This window comes from Puma concolor, chromosome A2 (genome assembly GCF_028749965.1).
Source record: "Puma concolor isolate L17-30 chromosome A2, mPumCon1.1.hap2, whole genome shotgun sequence".
Lineage (NCBI taxonomy): Eukaryota > Metazoa > Chordata > Mammalia > Carnivora > Felidae > Puma > Puma concolor.
In genome coordinates, this window is record NC_141668.1 from 29345280 (window position 1) to 29362677 (window position 17398).

At 36.9% G+C, this 17398-nt stretch overlaps 1 protein-coding gene across 2 annotated transcripts in view; it reads left to right on the forward strand.

Moving 5' to 3' along the window:
• Nucleotides 1–17398, forward strand: part of SLC13A1 (solute carrier family 13 member 1) — a 143220-nt gene that overhangs the window by 111683 nt on the left and 14139 nt on the right. The window contains exon 16 of one of the 2 annotated variants that reach the window (XM_086691216.1): nucleotides 3554–3683. The exons of the other annotated variant lie outside the window; for it this stretch is intronic. The gene's annotated coding sequence lies outside the window, so the exon portion shown is untranslated. Of the gene's footprint in view, nucleotides 1–3553; nucleotides 3684–17398 lie in introns of those variants that run through there. 2 annotated transcript variants of the gene reach the window in all.

The following is a 17398-nucleotide window of genomic DNA, read 5'->3' on the forward strand; positions in this document are numbered from 1 at the left end:
TGATGAATCACATTAATTGTTTTGTGGATATTGAACCAGCCCTGCATCCCAGGTATAAATCCCACTTGGTCATGGTGAATAATTTTTTTTTTAATGTATTGTTGGATCTGGTTGGCTAATATCTTGTTGAGGATTTTTGCATCCATGTTCATCAGGGAATTTAGTCTATAATTCTCCTTTTTAGTGGGATCTCTGACTGGTTTTGGAATCAAGGTAATGCTGGCTTCATAGAAAGAGTTTGGAAGTTTTCCTTCCATTTCTATTTTTTGGAACAATTTCAAGAGAATAGGTGCTAACTCTTCCTTAAAGGTTTGGTAGAATTCCCCTGGAAAGCCATCTGTCCCTGGACTCTTGTTTTTTGGGAGATTTTTGATTACTAATTCGATTTCCTTACTGGTTATGGGTCTGTTCAAATTTTCTATTTCTTCCTGTTTCAGTTTTGGTAGTGTATATGTTTCTAGGAGTTTGTCCATTTCTTCCAGATTACCCATTTTATTGGTATATAATTGCTCATAATATTCTCTTATTATTGTTTTCATTTCATTCTGAACACAACAGAATCTCTCCTCTTTGATTCTTGATTTTATTTATTTGGGTCCTTTCCTTTTTCTTCTTGGTCAGACTGGCTAGTGGTTTATCAATTTTGTTAATTCTTTCAAAGAACCAGCTTCTGGTTTCATTGACCTGTTCTACTGTTTTTTTGGTTTTGATAGCATTAATTTCTGCTCTAATCTTTATTATTTCCTGTCTTCTGCTGGTTTTGGGTTTTATTTGTTGTTCTTTTTCCAGCTCCTTAAGGCAGAAGGTTAGGTTGTGTATCTGAGATCTTTCTTCCTTCTTTAAGAAGGCCTGGATGGCTATATAGTTCCCTCTTATGACTGCTTTGCTGCATCCTAGAGGTTTTCAGTTGTGGTGTTATCACTTTCATTGACTTCCATATACTTTTTAATTTCCTCTTTAACTGCTCAGTTAGCCCATTCATTCTTTAGTAGGATGTTATTCAGTCACCAGGTATTTGTTACTTTTCCAAATTTTTTCTTGTGGTTGATTTTGAGTTTCATAGCATTGTGGTCTGAAAATATGCATGGTATGATCTCGATCTTTTTATACTTACTTAGGGCTGATTTGTGGTCTGTTCTGGAGAATGTTCCATGTGCACTGGAGAAGAATGTATATTCTGCTGCTTTAGGATGAAATGTTCTGAATATATCTGTTAAGTCCATCTGGTCCAGTGTGTCATTCAAAGCCATTGTTTCCTTGTTGGTTTTTTGATTAGATGATCTGTCCATTGCTGTGAGTGTGGTGTTGAAGTCTCCTACTATTATGGTATTACTATCGATGAGTTTCTTTTTTTTTTTTTTTTAATTTTTAACGTTTATTTATTTTTGAGACAGAGACAGCATGAACGGGGGAGGGTCAGAGAGAGAGGGAGACACAGAATCTGAAACAGGCTCCAGGCTCTGAGCCGTCAGCACAGAGCCCGATGCGGGGCTCGAACTCACGGACTGCGAGATCATGACCTGAGCCAAAGTCAGCCGCTTAACCGACTGAGCCACCCAGGCGCCCCTCGATGAGTTTCTTTACATTTGTGATTAATTGATTTATATATTTGGGTGTTTCCACATTTGGCGCATAAATGTTTACAATTTTTAGGTCTTCTTGGTCTATAGACTCCTTGATTATGATATAATGCCCTTCTGCATCTCTTGATACAGTCTTTGTTTTAAAGTCTAGATTGTCTGATATAAGTATGGCTACTCTGGCTTCCTTTTGTTGACCATTAGCATGATAGATGGTTCTCCATCCCCTTATTTTCAATCTGAAGGTGTCTTTAGGTCTAAAGTGGGTCTCTTGTAAACAGCATATAGATGGATCTTGTTTTCTTATCCATTCTGTTACCCTATGTCTTTTGATTGGAGCATTGAGTCCATTGACGTTTAGAGTGAGTACTGAAAGTACTGAAAGATGATGCTTGTAGAGTTGGAGTTTCTGGTGGTGTTCTCTGGTCCTTTCTAATCTTTTGTTGCTTTTGGTTTGTATTTATTTATATATATATATATATATATATTTTTTTTTTTTTTTTTTTTCATCTTTTCTCCCCTCTGAAAATCCCCCTTAACATTTCTTGCAGGACTGGTTTAGTGGTCGCAAACTCCTTTATTTTTTGTTTGTCTGGGAAACTTTTTTCTCTCCTTGTATTTTGAATGACAGCCTTGCCGGATAAAGAATTCTTGGCTACATATTTTTCTGATTCAGCACACTGAATATGTCCTGCCACTCCTTTCTGACCTGCCAATTTTCTGTGGATAGGTCTGCTGCAAGCCTGATCTGTCTTGCCTTGTAGGTTAGCAACTTTTTTTCCCTTACTGCTTTCATGATTCTTTCCTTGCCTGAGTAGTTTGTGAATTTGACTATGATATGCCTTGTTGATGGTTCGTTTTTGTTGAATCTAATGAGGGTCCTCTGTGCTTCCTGGATTTTGATGTCTCTGTCTTTCCCCAGGGTAGGAAAGTTTTCCGCTATGATTTGCTCACATACCCCTTCTACCCCTATTTCTCTCTCTTCCTCTTCTGGGACCCCTATGATTCTGATGTTGTTCCTTTTTAATGAGTCACTGATTTCTCTAATTCTTAAATCATGCTCTTTTGCCTTAATCTCCCTCTTTTTTCCTGTTCATTATTCTCTATAAGTGTGTCCTCTATATCGCTGATTCTCTGTTCTGCCTCATCCATCCTTGCTGCCGCTGCATCCATCCGTGATTGCAGCTCAGTTATAGCATTTTTAATCTCATTCTGGCTATTCTTTACTTCTTTTATCTCTGCTGAAAGGGATTCTAATCTATTTTCGACTCCAGCTAGTATTCTTATTATCGTGATTCTAAATTCTGGTTCAGACATCTTGCTTGTATCTGTGTTGGTTAAATCCCTGGCTGTCGTTTTTTGTGCTCTTTCTTTTGGAGTGAATTCCTTCGTTTTGTCATTTTGAAGGGAGAAAAGGAATTAATGAGGTAGAAAAATTGAAATAAAAAAATTAAAATTAAAAAAATTAAAATTAAAAATTAAAAACATGCACAAAAATCAAATAGATAATGCTAGATCCTAGGTGAGTTTTGGTCTGTGTGTTGAAAGTGGTTTGACAGATTAGAGAAAGAAAAAAACAAAAGGGGGGGGAAGGAAAAAAAAGGGAAATCGTTTGAGAATTTGAAAAAATGAATACACTGAAGTAGACTAAAATGAGATGATGGGGGTAAAATAGAATTTGAAAAAATATACACAAAGGTAAAGAATGTGGTAGAAAAAAGTTAAATAAGAGTATTTTTAATAAAAATTAAAAATAAATATGAATTTTTTCATTTTCTATATTTAAGAAAAAAGAAAATAAAGGAAAAAGAAAAAAGATTAAAAAAGAAAAAAGAAATCGTTTGAAAATTTGTAAAAGTGAATACACTGTAGTAGACTAAAATAAAATAATGGAAGTAAAATAGAATTTGAAAAAATTTACATAAAAGCAAAAACATATGGTAATAAAAATTAAATAAAAATATTTTTAACAGAAATTGAAAGTAAAAATGAAGTTTTCTCTCTCTGCATTCAAGAAAAAGAAAATAAATGAAAAAGAGAAAAAAAGAAAAATAAAGAAAAAAAGGAAATTGAAAATTTGAAAAGGTGAGTACACTGAAGTAGACTAAAATAAAATGATGGAAGTAAAGTAGAATTTGAAAAAAAATTACACAAAAGTAAAGAATATAGTAATAAAAATTAAAGATATATTTAATAAAAATTGAAAATAAAAATGAAGTTTTTCTCTTTCTGTATTCAAAAAAAAGAATGGTAAAAGAGAAAAAGGAAAAAGAAAAAAAAAAGAAAGAAAAAAAATTGAATAGATGAACCTGTGAACAGACTGAAGTAGGACTGAAATTGCTTTGTTTTCCCCTAGAAGTCAGTCTATGTAGCTCTTTATAGTCCATAAGCTGGTGGTGAGGCTTGTGTTCTTGAAGAACGAAGTTGGCCCAGTTGGGCGGGGCTCAGTGTAACAGCTCCACTCTCCACTAGATGGCACTGCTAGCCTACTGGGGTGGATTGTTGCCACGTGTGTAGGTGCATATGTGCATGTGCAGGAGCGGTGAAAATGGTGCCATCCAGCTACCCAGTCTGTTCTCCCAGATCAGCAATTGCACACCCATCCTCTGTCTTTAGCTCTCGTCCACTTTCTGCTTTTTCTCTCTCCGTGACTGGGCCCCAGGCAGTACCTCTCTCCCAAGTTTTGTCTCAGATGTGGCTGTTTTCCCTGGCCCCTTACTTCCAAAGAACTGCGGCTTTGACCCATTCCAACCCTCTGCAGTTGGGTCTTACCGAGCAATGGCTGAATGAGCAATGGCCAAATGTCGGCTGCACCCAGGAACGCCCGCTGGACCCTGTTGTTGCTGGTGCCCTGAGACTGCGGCCAGATGCTAGACCGCCCCAGAAAAAGTTCGCGAGACAACATAGCAGCAGCATTTCAGGGATTATGGAAAATCCCACCACACATGTGGCACCAGGCTTCACCCTTAATGACCTTCCCCAGCACCAGCGAATATGGCCGCCTTCCGGCTCTGCCGGGACTGGGTGGCTTCAACAGTCTCTACCAACTGTCCTTCCAGCAGTGGAATCACTTTTCCCCATGTGGCCCAAGAACCTCCTGGACCCCACTCTGTTCCTGGGGATTCGCCCTTCCCAGGTATCGAGCTGCAGAGTTGCAGCCTTTGTGCTCCCCTTGTTTACAGTCTTAATGGAATTTAAACCCTCTCCTTTCTCCTTTCTCCCTTTTTGGTTTAGACCCTGCGGCTGTTTCCAGTTTTTCCCCTTTCTCTCCAGCTGCTTTTGGGGAGGGGTGATTTTCCCGTATTCTACCCCCACACAGTCTCCATCCTCTCTCTGCCCACAAAAGCGGTTCTCTACCTTTCGCAGCTTCTCGCTCCCCATGTTCAGCTCTCTGCACCACATACCTGCTGAATTCTGTGGTTCAGGTTGTGCAGATTGTTGTGTTAATCCTCCCATCAGTTTTCTAGGTGTGTAGGATGGTTTAGTGTTGGTCTGGCTGTATTTCATGGACACAAGACACACAAAAAGCTTCCATGCTGTTCTGCCATCTTGGCTCCTCCCTTTATGTGTAATATTCTTAACAGAATTTATACCTATAGCCTCCCCTTACCACTTTGTGTTATTGTTGTCATACATTTTATTTCTATATAGATCATGAACTAAAAAATGAATTGCTATTTTTTATCTAAACAGTTAACTTTTGAAAATAACAAAAAATATTTGATTTTTTTCCACATTTTTCATTTCTTTTATATAAGCTTGCTATTTTGATTTCTACCTGGTATAATTTTTATTCTTTAAGCTTTTTTAAATCTGGAAAAAAATCTAATTTACCTTTATTTTGGAAAGATATTTTCACTGGGAATAGAATTTTAAGTTGATAGTATTTTTCTCTTAGAAAATTAATGATGTTCCATAGTCTTCTGGTTTATATTCTTTTTGATAAGAATTCCTAACTTTTAATTCCTAACTTTGTTCTTCCATATGTAATGTGTATGTTTTTTCTTCTGGCTACTTTTAAGATTTTTCTTTATTACTGATTTTATACAATTTTATTATAAGGTACCTTGGTGTAATTTTCTTTATTTCTATGTGTTCAGGTTTCATTAGCCTTCAAAGTATTTATAATCAGATGTTTGCTTTTATCAAATTTTGGTGTAATTTTCTTTGTTTCTATGTGTTCAGGTTTCATCAGGCTTCAGTGTATTTATAAAAGTTTTTTTTTTAATCAAATCTGGAAAACCTTCATCCATTTTTCCTTAAAATATTCTCTCTATGCCTCCTTTTATTTCAGGGACTACAATTACACACATATTTGGTCACTTGATATTGTCCCAAAGTACACTGAATCTCTGTTTTTGTTTTCTGTTTTTTCCATCATTTTTTATGTGTGTTTATCATTTTGAATAGTCTCTGTTGTTACATCTTTAGTTTTACCAGTTCTTTCTTCTTCATTGTCTAATCTGTTAACTCCATCAAGTACATTTTCCGTCTCAAACATTGTAATTTTCAACTTTAGAAATTTGATTTGGGTCTTTTCTATTTTTCCTGTAATTATTGAGCATACTCATATTTTTCTCTACCTTCTTGAGCATATGTAATATAGTTTTAATAACTTTGATGTTCTTATCTACTAATTCTATCACCTATGTCATTTCTGTTTCTATTCCTGTTGCTTGACTTTTCTCTCTTTTAAGAGTCCTATTTTCCTTCTTTTGCTGTCTGGTATTTTTTTTTTTCAATTGAGAGCCATATATTGCCTATTTTACTTTGTTTAATACTATACATATACATATATATGCCTATATATATTTATTTATTTAAGTTTATTAATTTCTTAATTTCTGAGAGAGGGAGAGAGAGAGGGAGAGAGAGAGAGAGAGAGAGAGAGAATCTCAAGCAGCCTCCATGCTATCATGGAGGGCTTGAACTCATGAATCATGACATTTTGGCTTGAGCCAGAACAGAGTCAGATGCTTAACCGACTGAGCCACCCAAGTGCCCTAATACCAGGTATATTTTTATTCCTAACATACTTGAGTGTTATTCTGGGGCATAGTTGCATTATTCAGAAATATTTTGATCCTTCTTAGTCTTGCTCTTAAGATTTACTGGGTGAGACCAGGAAAACCTTTAGTAGCGTGACATTTGCCTCATACTGAGGCAATCAATACCTTTTTGAGTATTGTACTGGATGCTCCATTAATTTACCACTCTAGCTCATGGGAACATGAATTATTCCCAGCCCTGTGCTAGTTTTTGGAATTGTCCCATCTAATAATTTGATTAGTTTTTTCTTCACCCTTAGCTAGTTTCCTGAGAGCCAGGCATTAATCAGTATTCAGCAGATTAGTGGACAGGATTCCTGGAGATCTCTCTGCACTTGTCAGTGCGTGTTTCTCCTTTTTGATACTCTGCCTGAAAACTACAGCCACCTGTCCTCTTCACACTCCCAGTGCCATCTATTCAACTCAGGTGATCACCAGTATCGGCCTGGATTCCCTTTTTTGAACCTGCTGCCTGGAAACTCTCCCCTTGTTGTAAGTTGGAATAATCATAGTTCTCAACGATTTCTTCTCTCTCAGAGATCAGTGTCCTGTATTTCCTGATGTCCAATGTCTGAAAATTGTTGCTTCATATCATTTTTCCTATTTTTAGTTATTTGAGGCAGAGGGTGAATCCTGTTCCTCATGCTGTATCTTGCCAAAAGTGGAAGTATCTAGAAGAGTCAGATGTAATTATAATCTTTTTCTCCTAGTAAGGTTGGAATCAGGACAAGTGGAGTTAATTAGATGGTTCTGAAGTCTCCAATTTTAATCACTGGTGTATAATTCAGCTCTTAAATAAGAGAGTAAATACTGTATGAAGAGCCTCTATGGTAGTATTGTAAAGTAGAAAGGGTTGCTTCATGAATGCAATTTGAATTTGTTGAGTTTGAGATTTATTCACCACTTATGAGAGACTTAAGAAGAAATAACTAATGAGCACTTAAATAATCTGAATGTGAAATGGCAAATAGTAGTCAGACCTGCATTTCTAGTTTAAAATTAAAGATGAAGTGAGTCTGGAACATACAAAAAATGTATAAGAACATCCTTTCTGTTGTTTCTTCATCGTCAGTACTATGATAGCTACCTGATATTAATGTCCTATATTGTTTGATATATTTTTAATTATTATTTTAATTCAGAACTGAAGTTTTATGGCCCTATTTGAGAGTATGCTATGACAAATGTAACCCATATGTGTATGTGTGTGTGTGTATATATATATATATATATATATATATATATATATATACACACACATGTATTTTGCTTATATGTAAAAATAATAAAGGCATATACAGGGATATATATATGCAGTTTTAAAATCTTGGGAAAATTGTTCAGAGAACAATTCAACCGCAAAGTAAGTTCAACATGAGGAGGCAGGTCTCTGACAGAAGCTGTGATATGTGTGGTATGACAGGAATATTTTATCTTCACAGCCATGGGGCTTTTTGGGTAGATCATCTAACAGATGTTAAATGAATAATAAATAATGACAGGTTATTCCGCAGGGTCTGGGAAGCAATTTTTTACTACAGTCCTTGATATTGCTCTCCATAAACTTTTAATCTCCATCTCAGCTGGGAAAGTAATTGCTTCTGGTCAGAGCTGGGGGTCCACTGGGAGCGAGCAGTCCTCTCCTCAGGGAACCCAGTGGGTTAGTATCCCTAAGTATCCCTAAGATACGCTCTTATCTTCCTCTCCGTACAGAACCTACTCATGGGTCCTCCTTAGAATTTGAACAGGGCCAGAATCCATCATCAGAACTGGAATTTGAATTCTCGCATTACGCCTCTAGTCAGGACTGTATGTGTGATTTAATGTGCTAGATATTTTATACTTTGACTTAAAGCCAGCTTTATAGTTAATGTATTACTGAAGGCTAAAGTTACTTGTATTTACCTCCCCATATTTTTGTAAAGCCAGAATTCTGAAGATTATAAAGAACATAAGGGGTGCCTGGCTGGCTCAGTCAGTAGAGCATGTGACTCTTGATATTGTTAAGTTTGAGCCCCATGTTGGTTGGAGAGATTACTACAAAGTAAAATCTCTAAAATAAAAAAGAACATCAATCATCCCATGAAGACAGAAATCTCACTGGCCACTATTTACATTCCTCTTCTCCATCTATTTTCTTTATCTTCATTTATTTACTTGACTAAAGAATGTAAACAAGGAAAGAAAACTACATACAATTCCCTAAAGCACTATTGAACATTTCTAGTAGATTGCTTTTTAAAGTCTGTCGTTAGCCAAGTACTTCACAAAATATAAAGCATGTTTGCAAGAAAGAGAATTTTTAACTAGCAGTCTTTGCTGTGCCTCCTGGGAAAACCTACATGGAGAGCAGAGGTGATAACTAAACACGCAAGTACTGTTTGTTGTAATATTACTAATCGCATCTTATGCGATCTCCTCTGAATCTATTCTCCAAACATTATGGATATTGAATAGTAATGAAGTGGCTCAATGAATCCAATAACATTCAAGGGAGTTTAAAGTCGACTTCAAATTTAGACTTTTGAGTATCATAACGGAGACAGACTAGTTTACCCGACTTCAAGACTTATTATATAGATAGAGTAATCAAGACTATGTGGTATTGGTAAAGGCATGGACATATATAGTTAACACAGAATGAAGAACCATAAGTAGTCCCATGTAAATATGCCTATTTTGGACAAAGGTACAAAAGCAATTTAATGGAGGAAGGATAGCCTTTACCACAAATGGTGCTGTAGAAATAGACATCCACAGACAAAACCAGAAAACAAAACAAAACTTTGACCTGCGCTTTATATTGTATGAAAATTAGCTTGATTGATAATGAGTTTAAATGCATAAATGTAAAAACATAAAACTCTAAAATGTTTAGAAAGAAAATCTTCATGGATCTAGGGCTTGGCAAAGAGTTCTTAGACTTAACACCAAAAGTATAATCCATAAAAGCAAGAATTAATAAACTGGATATCAAAATTTAAAACTGTTGCTCAGCAAATCCCCCATTAAGAGATTGAAAAAAAAAAAACACGAAATGAGAGAAAATATTTGCAAACCACAGGGACTAATACCGACAATGTATGAAGAACTCTTAAAACTCAGTAAACAAACAATCCAACTAGACAGTGGGCAAAAGATGGGCACCTGGGTGGCTCAGTCAGTTAAGCGTCCGACTTCAGCTCAGGTCATGATCTCACAGTCCGTGAGTTCGAGCCCCGTGTCGGGTTCTGGGCTGACAGCTCAGAGCCTGGAGCTTGCTTCGGATTAGGTGCCTCCCTCTCTGCCCCTCCCCCACTCATGTTGTGTGTGTGTGTCTCCTTCTCTAACTCTCAAAAATAAACATTAAAAACTTAAAAAGAAAGTGGGCAAAAGATATGAAGATACACTTCACAGAGGAGCATATATAGATGTTAAATAAATACATGAAAAGATGTCCAAATCATTATCCATCATGTAAATGCAAATTAAAAACACAACGAGATATTACTACACCCATGTCAGGATGGCTAAAATAAAGAACGACAGCACCAAATGCTGTCAAGGATGTGGAGAAACTCAATCACTCAGTGCTGGGGGCAATACAGGTGGTACCGCCAGTCTGGAAGACAAATTGGCAGCTTCTTAACAAAAAATTGGACATGAAACTTCCATGTCCCAGCAATTGCAATCCTGGACATTTCTCTGCAATCCAGAGAAATGAAAGTGTATGTTCATACAAAAACCTACGTGCAAATGTTTATAGCAGCTTAGTAGGAAAAGTCAAAAACTGGAAACAACCTCGATGTCCCTCAAAGTGTGAATGGACAGGCAAACTGAGACACATTCGTGCCCTGGAACATGACTCAGTATGAAAAAAGAACAAACTTTGCACTGAGTTAGGTCCTTGTGAGGTCTCGGGTCCAGTGAAATTGCTAAAGTGTCTTTGGCCACACAAGTTGGCAAGGCATGCCTTTAGCACTTCTTCAGTGTTGGTGACATTTTGCCTAGTGAGGTGGTAAGCCTTTTGTGAGAGAGTAGCTGTATATATTTATTACTGACATTGTCCTAAGTTGTAAATAATTGTAAATATTTATTACTGACATTGTCCTAAGTTCTCTCACCACAAACAGTAAATTATGGTGAAAAACAAAACAAATGTGGAGACGGAGGTTGGGATGGAAGGTGCTTTTAGAAGTGCAGACATCACTTTTCAGCTACACCTGAACTTTGCTGAACTGAGATGGATGCAATACTCTGCACGTTCAGGAGCAGTACTGAGCCAGTTTTTCTCCTTCCTCTTGTTTTTATTCTTCACAATCCATCTGGTTTTCACTCTTACTGTCTGAATGGCTGATAGAGTACCTTTTTATAAAGCACTCAGAATGTCTGTGTGAATTGAAAGATGCAGCACACACAATTGCGTGTTCTCAAAGAATTTTCACATTGTTCATTTTCAGTAGAGTCTGATTAAGTGCCTCCTAAGAGCCGAAGCAACAATCTGAACTATCAAAGCAATCAGCAGCCTATCTTTTAATTCTTCTCCATAAAATAATGTCAGCTTGTGAATTAGATTTCCTAAAATTTTCTTGTTGACATTTTCTAATCCTTTTTTTTTTTAATTCCCTTAGAAAAAACATATAACAAATGCTGATTTAATAGTGCCTGCTGTCTCCCATGTATTGTTCTTAATTCCTATCAGCCTATGTACAAAATTTTGAGGAAAGGGGCACCTGGGTAGCTCAGTCAGTTGAGTGTCAGACTTCAGCTCAGGTCATGATTTGGCTTAGGTCGTGATCTCATGGTTCGTGGGTTCCAGCCCCGCATCAGACTATCTACTGTCAGCACGGAGCCCACTTCAGATTCTCTGTCCACCTCTCTCTCTGCCTCTTCCCCACTCACACTCTCTCTCCCAAAGATAAATATTTTTAAAATTTTCTAGGAAGAGTTGGAAAATCAGCTATGTCCACCACTGCTGATTTCAGAGGTTAGAATTAGTTGGGGGCTGATTCGGCCCGTTGTACATAGCATTGTTTAATTTTTTTTTTTATTTTTTAAATGTTTTTATTTACTTTTGAGGCAGAGAGAGAGCATGAGCAGGGGAGGGGCAGAGAGAGAGGGAGATACAGAATCCAAAGCAGGATCCAGGCTCTGAGCTGTCAGCACAGAGCCTGACACGGGACTCGAATTCACAGAGTGTGAGATCATGGCCTGAACTGAAGGCGGATGCTTAACCGACAGAGCCACCCAGGCACCCCACATAGCATTGTTTTAAAGCAAGACCTTGTGATGGGTTCTAGGAGTTCTTTGTGAAAATACAACATCGTTATAAATATTTCTGTCACTCTTAGGGAAAAATATCAGAATAAAAAATAGTCTTCTGGAAAAGATCATTTAGTCCACATTTTTACTTTTTTGGATAAATGTGGGTGCCCAAAGAGCTTTGATATGAAAAGCTCATTGATCAGTTGATTTTAAAGGAGGTATGACCACGTTTTTTTGAATGAGTGGAGTATGAAAGCCTGGGATGGGGAGGTAAAAGAATATAGTAGGAACATGTTTGTATACAATATTATCTAAATATTACCAAGATGCCTTTGGATTTAGGTTATTTGCCAGAGTACTATTGTCTAATTTAAGATTAGAAAATTTAAAAATATGAGTTAAGGGGCGCCTGGGTGGCTCAGTAGGCTAGGCGTCTGACTTCGGCTCAGGTCACGATCTCACAGCCCGTGAGTTCGAGCCCCGCGTCAGGCTCTGGGCTGATGGCTCAGAGCCTGGAGCCTGCTTCGGATTCTGTGTCTCCCTCTCTCTCTGCCCCTCCCCCATTCATGCTCTGTCTCTCTCTGTCTCAAAAATAAATAAACGTTAAAAAAAAAAAAATTAAAAAAAAAATATGAGTTAAGAGCCTGGTTTGGGCTGCGCCTTGGAGCCCCGTGTACCGCTGTACAACCGACAGCAAGGAACCTGCTTGGGATTCTTGCTCTCTGCCCCTCCCCTGCTCAGGCTCACATGCACTCCCGCACGCGTTCTCTCTCTTCCTCTCTCTCTGAAATAAATAAATAAACATTAAAAAAAGAAAAAGAGCCTGGTTTGGGAGTAAGAAATACCAGGGCTCCAATATTACCATTTCCCATGTGCATTACTTTGGCCTGCTTATGTAACTCTTTAACTCCCAGCTTCCCTGACTATAAAATGTAGTAATGGTAGTTAACTATTGAGATTACAACATATAATGCATGTATTTACTTTTTAGGAAGCCCTTTAAAATTGTCCTTACTATTTTGTTATTGCTTATAAAATGTGTTTTTACCTATTTGGATCGTTACTTTTATACAAGAGTAGGATTAGGAAATGAACTCCTTTTTTTGAATTCTCTTGATAATTTCTTTTAATCTGTTTATTTTTAAACTTTGCCCTGGGCTTCCTTCCAGAAAGGATTGCAATTAGGTTATAGATATTACAATCAAAGAGAATTTTTTTAAAAATAAAGAGAGTATAGGGAAAATAAAACCAGGAAAATCAGTTGAAGCTAAATGCACTGCAGTACATTTAAGATATGTTTCATATAGTCAGGTGTCTTTTTACCTTGCTGATAAAGAAGATTCCATCCTTAATGACATTATTCACTATTCATTATTCACTATTAGTGAAACTCCTGAGCTGTTTCTTAGAATGCTCTATAATAAAATCCCATAGTGGGGCACCGAGGTGGCTCAGTTGGTTGAGCATCCGACTTCCGTTCAGGTCATGATCTCACCGTTCTTGAGTTCGAGCCCCACATAGGACTCGCTGCTGTCAGCCTGTCAGCGCAGAGCCCGCCTTAGATCCTCTGTCCCTCCTCTCTGTCCCTCCCCCACTTGCGCTCTCCCAAAAATACATAACTATTTAAAATATAAAATAAAATCCCACAGAATAGTCACAAGACATCGCTCAGGGAGAGCAAGTCTTGTTATGACCTGGGTGGGAAGTGCGGGTTTGTTGAGGCAGGTGAGGGATGGAGGAGAAATGCCACAATTTTAGTTCAGGTGTTTTGTATCTGACTGACTGGACTCTGAGTATTTTATCTAAAGAATGACCATTACAGTCTTTGAAATATATTCCATGTATATTGATTTTTTATATCTATTTTTAGTTTTTAATTATAAAATGCTTCAAACATACAGAAAAGCACAGAACGTATTAGTAACCACACCAGCGTACCCACTGTCCCATGAACCCACCATGCAAATTTTTAAAATTAATAACGATTTATGATATTTGTCCCACATATTTTTCCAAAAGACAGGAATATTCCAAATAACATCTAAAGGCCCCTAAAACTCATTACTGCCACCAGAGTCACGTGATGACTATCCATGACAGTAATGACTATCCATGTTAGCATACATTTTCTCCAGTTGTATGTATGTATAAGTAATTTCTAGTACTGTGTTTAGAATGTTTTTTAAGTTTTATATAAATTTTATCATTCTGTGCGTATATTTTACAGTACATTTTTCTTAATAACTGTATTCATATGTGTAGATCTAGTTTATTATTTTAATTTCTGTATAGCATTAGATTTTATTTTAAAGGACAATTTTATCAACTCCCCCAATGACGGGCAAATATTTTTTCCCCAGTAATATTCTCGTACATGGCTCGTTGTGCACATGTATGAATTTCTCTAGAGAAGATCAATGCAATTGAAATTGCTTATTTCCAGAGCATGGACAGCTCCAGTTTTACCAGGTATTGCCTACATGGCTTTCAGTAGAGGCTGTATTCATTTATACTCCTGACAGCAATGTGTAGGAGTTCTCATTTGCCCACATCCTTTTCCACATTTGTTGTTAGACATTTCAACTCTTGCCATACTCATAGGAATTTTATCTTGATATTGCTGTAACATTTTTATAATATGTTCTGAAGTTGAACATTTTTCCATACATTTATTAGCTAGCCCTTGGAATTTCATGTTCTTTGAATTGTATATAAATAGGTTTTCCCTAACCTTCTGCTATTTATTTTTATTGATTTATAGTAATTCTGTACCTTAGATAGCAATCCTCATGCTGTTTGGCAGGCTGTTGTTGTTGTTGTTTTTCATGATGGATTATCTTTGAACCAAGTTGTTAATTTTAGCACAGTAAAACTTGTGTGTTGTTTCCTTTAACATTTTGTGGGTTTTGCCTTTTTGCCCTTTATGGATATACTCTGTGCGCTCATATAAAAAAACACGTCCCTGCCCCCCAATATCATAAAGCTATTTTCTTATGTTTTACAGCAATGCTCATATATAAAATTATTTTATAATTTTTTTCTTTTTTTTTTTATTTCCGTCCGACTTTATTATCAAAGTTATAATACTTTTATCCTGTGAGTTAAGTATCTTTCCCACTTTTTCTATTCTCTGGGATCATTTATATTAGATATAGATTATCTTTCTTCTAAGACTTGAAAGAAATTGACTACATAAATATCTAGAATCTTCCCACAAAATTTTGCTATGAACGTTCTCATATAGCAAAGTAGAAGGAATTTTAGTGAAGGCCCTTCTACCTACTACCTAGATTCCACCATTAACATTTTACTCTGCTTGCTTTATCACATATTTGTCCATCTCTCCATCCCTCTGCCCAACTAGATTGTTGGTTAGTAAGTAGTTTTGATTCTTCTTTGATGTTGTAAATCTAGATTTTTCAAAACTCTGTTACAAATGACTCACCTTAGTTTTCAATATTAGTAGAATAAAATTTTCAACATGAGCCTGTTATTTTGTCTACTATATTTGTAACTGTGCCCTATATCTCCATTGTTATTTTTTTTTTACAAATTAAGTGATCATGACCTAGTTCACAAAACATGTCTCAATAAATTACAATAAATCAGTTTTTGACAATGTTTTATAACCACAATGTAATAAAATCAGCTAATAACAAAGATAGTTCAAAATGTTTAGAAGGTTTAAAAACATTTCTTTTTTTTTTAATATATGAAATTTATTGTCAAATTGGTTTCCATTACAACACCCAGTGCTCATCCCAAAAGGTGCCCTCCTCAATACCCATCACCCACCCTCCCCTCCCTCCCACCCCCCATCAACCAAAACATTTCTAATAAATTTCTAATAAATGTGAATTATATGTTATGTTGTGTTTGTTACATATGTTCTATATGTTATTTGCCAGTAACATCTCTCTGCTGTCAGCATTTATTGCTACCAACTGATTTGTGGTTATATCCAATATGAATTTTTTTTTGTACTACATTTGTTCAGATCTCGTTTCATGTGCTTTAGTAAGATTCTAGTTTTATTCTTATAGGTCCCATGCTGATTTTATGTTATTGATGTTATCATCAGAACAAGTACTTTTTCCCTGAGCTACTTTTTTCTGTGGAGTTTCATACAATGTTCAACTGATTCACCATAATTAGTACATTCTTCCCTTCATTAGTTTCAACGTGGCTAAAAGCTGTCATCTCATCTGTTCTTGTTGGAGATGGCATGTGTCACTGCTTTTTCTTCCTCAGATTTCTTTTTCTATTCAGATTACTTACCCTTTTCCTGACTCTGAAAAGGGGTTGCTTGAAGAACATTTGCCAGACACAAAGAATGACAATTGTGCATTTGCCATTACTCGTCCTGGTATCACCAGGTTCTCCCTCAGATATTTCCCCCTCATGTTTACCATCAGCCACATGAAGACTTCTGGACCAGAACACCACACTTAGCACCTCCTTCACTCAGCTAGTCACAAGATTCTTATTAGATCCAAAGCAGTCTTGGGATCCAGAATTAAATAAAAATAGTAGCTCACACTTAGTGAGTTTGGACTGTGCTGCAGGCATGGTTTGGGGGGATTTACACGTACCTTCTCACATATTTTGGACGCAGATATTTTATTCCACAGTCATCACAAAAACATTTTTAACCTTCCTACAGTGAGATATATTTGATGCTTGCCTCACCAGTTTGTTAAAGGTGGCAAAATTAGTTTAGTTCAGACTCAACGGCAGCAGGATTAGTGATAAACAAGTTTTCAGCATTTTCCTCTGGCCCTTAGGTTTAAGATTAAGTTAACATTGCCACGACATATTAGATTAGCGTAATTTCAGTCATTATTTGCATAGCCTATGGAAAAATATGCAAAGGCAGCCAAACATAATTTATTATTTGGCCTTTAATACACTTAAAGTCTTGCCGGTGACTGTAGAAGATTATAAATGTTCCTCGTAGGTTTTTTTTATTATTTTTTTTTTCCTTCTCCCTTCCTTTGGTGCTGTTTACTAAAGCTGTACTCGCTCACTGCTTTCGCATACTGATCTAATGGTTTTTGTTCACATTCAAACAGATGAGGAAAGTACATATACAGTCCCCAGACCCTCCATGCAGGGAGGATCCTGCCTTGTGTCCCTGGATAGACAGCTGCTTCCTGACGTTGGTGCCCGCCTGCTTACGCTTCCTTTGTTAGCTGTGTGATGTATCTATTTGTAGGTTGCAGAGTCAAGAGATTCAGGGTTTTCATTCCCTTTTGAGTCAGATTCTTTAGGCTTACCCTTAGTCTCCTCTGTTCTGGGCAAAAACTCCTCCTTTCTGATCACCACGGAGGTTAATATTTGCCCTCAGTCGAGCTCTGCCCCACTTCCCCTCCCTCAGAGTGTAGGGAAGAGGACTGGGTGCTTCTGCCAAACTTACTGGGGAAACAAGTAAAACAAACGAACAAGATAAATATGTAGCCCTTTAATGTGCATTCTCATCTCTTGTTCTTGGAGATTCTGATTTCTGTCACCCATTGGCTCAGTGGG